This window comes from Dipteris shenzhenensis, chromosome 20 (assembly GCF_047967505.1).
Source record: "Dipteris shenzhenensis isolate YYH24624 ecotype China chromosome 20, Dip_SZ_1.0, whole genome shotgun sequence".
Taxonomy (NCBI): Eukaryota; Viridiplantae; Streptophyta; class Polypodiopsida; order Gleicheniales; family Dipteridaceae; genus Dipteris; species Dipteris shenzhenensis.
The window spans coordinates 43,329,971-43,333,801 of record NC_141615.1 but is presented as its reverse complement, the minus strand read 5'-3'; the positions used below and the strand labels follow the sequence as shown (position 1 = coordinate 43,333,801).

The following is a 3,831-nucleotide window of genomic DNA, read 5'->3' as shown; positions in this document are numbered from 1 at the left end:
GATCTTTACCAACGGTACTATCGATACTTTTCTCTTTGAAAAACAAAAGTGTAATTTCGTTGGTATTTGCAGCAAAAATCAATGAACACCTTATAGTGCTTGCAAGTATCTATTTGTTTAAATTGTACATAGGATTTCCAAAACTATTCATGCACTTTTGTAATTCACACTTTTGTAATTTGCTATAAATAATTAAAGCATCAAGCATATGTGAATAACCATACACTAGTATTAGTTGAAATAATCGATTTATAGAACTTTTCCTCAACTTTTCTATGATCACTTAGGTTTAGTGTCAGGATTAGGAAACCATAGTGCCATTTTAGCACTCTCTAAGTGTTAATGCATATTTATTTTTGCACACGATCTTGGGATTTCTCCTCACAACCTTCTCTCAAGATAGTAGGCCTTCAAAAAATATTTCAATAATGTTCATCCCTATTAAGGTAGTCACACATAAGTAACATGCTTATAATGGAACCTCTTTCTTCTCTTTTGATTTTATTATAATCCTATTGTGTCTGCATGTTTCATTGCTAGCATTGGTGTATATTCTCATTCTAGTTCTTTGTTTTTGTTTTAAATTTTGGTGTGTTTTTTTCTTATTTGAGTCTTTAAATCATAACCGAATTTCAATCATTCAAAAAATCTAGCCAATTGGTTGCCGTACAACATACCATGGGGTACATGAGAAGGAATCGAGTTTACACGAATTATTGTTCAAAATATTGGTCAAGCTACTAGAAAGAGATTTCAAGACGCGGATACTATTGAAGGAAAGAGGTGGAGGAGAGGGGAGAGTTTTAGAGAGGTGATTCCACAATAGAAATGAGAGACCAAAAACCCCAAACATGATGAGAAAATACTTGTTTTAGACAAGTAAGAGCGTATGTGTGTGTGTGCATGTGTGTCCAACTCAACAAAATCATCCAAACATTTCAAGGATAGTGAAATTGCCTCAATGTTCAAAAAGGAATCAACTCTACAAAAGTAATTGGTACTTTCCTCATTCAATTGATAAACCTTGTAAGCTCAATCCAGCTAGACATTTGAACTTTATTAGAGTACGAGCATGTTTGTCTACCTTAGCTAGCATATGCACATCATCTTCAATTGCATTAATTCTTACACCAAATTCTTGAATGGTTCAATTTATAAACTCCATAAAAAGATAAAGGTTTATATTTCCACTTGCACAAGGCTTTTCCCGATGTTCTCACCTTTGAACATGCTAATAAATGCTCGTGGGTATTGCTCAATGCCTCTTGTTACATGCTCTTTATACTTCACCTTTCTTGCTTGAATGTAGCTAGTGACTTCCTCGAGAAAAATATGATGCTTGTCCATGTGATTGCCCACTAAAAATCCTTCCATTTTCACACACTTCCAATAGCATTGAGTAGGTTGCGAATGCCCTTCCTCTCTCTCCAATCCTACAAGATATGCGATGCTTTATTAGTCATTCAAACAAACTTGTACAAAAGTTTTTTTGTTTTTGCAATAATCATGAGTGTGCATGCTTGCGAGTGGTTGTGTGTGCATATGTGTGGATATAAGAGAGAGAGAGAGAGAGAGACCTTTAAGTATAAGAATGGTTCCGTTTCCTATATTAATTTTAATATTTATATTTACTTGTTCACATTTGAGAGAGCCTTTTCATAGATTTAATGCCTTATATTATTGTTTATATTTATAAATTAGTTGTTCACATTTGAGATAGCCTTTTCACATATTTAATGCCAAAAATAACTTTTGCCTGAGTAGATAAAAAAGATGTCTTAACGTCTGGTTATGTATATGGATGACATCAACAAGAGAGAAACCTGATTGTATTGGGAGATCATTCCACACATAGCAATCCTTCCATTAAAGTTGATGTGATTCAACACTGCCTCCAACATCTCTCCACCAACATTGTCGAAATAAAGATCAATTCCACGAGGAAAACACCTAGTACAAACATAATAATCATAGCTCAGCTTGTAGACTTGGAAAATTGCTGCCATTGAGTAGAACATAAGAGCGCACACGTGTTTAATAGCCCATGCAAATACAGTAAGGGAGAGTGAACATGCAGTCAAGTCCCGAGTGCACAATTGATCAATGTGTGCTTTGTCGTGAGGATTGCGTTTCCTGAATCTTTTCCACAAACAAAGACTGTAGGTTCAGAGAAACTTTGCCTCCATAGTGTCCTCCATATTGCTAGAATGAATGAGAGAAAACGCAACCGAAATTTCGGTTATTCTGCTACTTCACATGCGTGCATGATGCTGAGATGGATACAGTACCTGTTCAGAACACCATCCCAATCGTCCTCATGTTTGTAATTGAATGCGTCGTCAAATCCTAACTCCTTCAACAATCTCACCTGAAAATACCATCGTTCAACGTATTGTAGCAGAAGCTTTCAATGAAAATATCTCATAACGAACTTGCCTTCTCATCGCTTCCCGCACTGCCCACAACTCGGCAGCCTTTTGCTTTTGCTAGTTGCCCAGCCAGCATTCCAACAGCACCTGCAGCCGCTGTGACATAGACTTCGTCCCCTGCTTTCGCTTGACCAATCACATTCACTCCCACCCATGCCGTGTGCCCTGGAAATCCTGCAGGTTTTGCATAAAAGATGAGATGCTAATTTCGGCTTTAGCAAAAATGAAATATTCTTGGCACACAATTCTCACGGTTTGAACTGACGGTTGTTTCTTACCAAGGATTCCCAGGTGATACCATGGTGGTACTGACAGGTTTTCGATCTTGTGAATTAATCCTCCCTTGCGCACAACGGCATACTCTGCCACATCTGAAAAGGAAAGCACTGTATCCCCTTCCGTGAAGCTGCTATTATCGGAAGCAATCACCTTGGACACTGCGGCCGCTTGTATGGGCTGGGAATGTCGACCAGATTAGTATGTGGGAAGTAGTGGTTCACCACAAGAAACCAGTGCGGAGGTGAAGAGATCGGAGTTGTGGGGATAACATACCTTCCCCAATTCGAAGACGGGCAGGTACAGTCCGTTCATGGTGTCCTGCATGCAGTTTCGCATGTAAGGATCCAATGATATCCACATATGTTTCACAAGGATTTCCTCAGAGCCGGGTTGCACCGTCAACGAGAACGTGATCCGTCTCACTTCAAAGTTGTCTTCAGAAACCCACCCGCTAGGGTAGGAGGCCAAAATGATCTGAGTATTGGAAACGACTGTATCCATTAGAGCAGGTGGGCTGAGGGGAAAGCTGATGTGCGCGCAAGCTCGGGCAGATGTTTTGCTTCGACTCGTCTGTTGGGAGAGGAAAGCTGATGTGCGCGCAAGCTGTTTTGCTTCGACTCGTTCATGATTGTTGTACTTGATGCCGACTAACCACCAATTGTGAAAGATGAGTGCTGAGGGTACAGGTAAACCACTAACTGTAAAAGATGAGGCAGATAGGTGATGACAAACTGTACTTGCAGTCTTGGCTGTTTGCACAAAAATAGAGATGAAGCGAAACTTCAAATTGACACCTCAATTTTTGGAGCTGCATTTCAAGCACCAAAGCCCAATCCCCTCATCACCTCATCAGCCAATGGGAAATCGGCATGTGGTGCTAGCGTTAAGTTGGACACTTTCAATGCTTTGGAAAAGGTACTCAGAAACCCTCCTGACAGTGCCAACAGAACGTGACGCACCCAAGAAGGACCAGGAGGAGTTGTGGACCAGTCGACCTGTGGACCAGACGGGTGACACAGTGCCATGTGGCAAAGCGCACAACCCATGTGAAGATAGTGGGAGAGAAGGAAGGAGTCTCACTTGCGGCTTTCTCACATACACAATGGGGGAATACACACAAAGG

General features: G+C 40.4%; 1 pseudogene across 1 annotated transcript; it reads right to left on the bottom strand.

The window, feature by feature from the left end:
• Nucleotides 1-1,059: 1,059 nt before the first annotated feature.
• On the bottom strand, nt 1,060-3,494 carry LOC147889697 (2-alkenal reductase (NADP(+)-dependent)-like; annotated as a pseudogene). Its single transcript, XR_015542875.1, has 6 exons — nt 2,982-3,494; nt 2,708-2,885; nt 2,437-2,603; nt 2,289-2,368; nt 1,824-1,950; nt 1,060-1,433 (listed from the first exon to the last, which is right to left on the bottom strand). The product of XR_015542875.1 is annotated as a 2-alkenal reductase (NADP(+)-dependent)-like (transcript).
• Between the last annotated feature and the right edge of the window lie 337 nt (nt 3,495-3,831).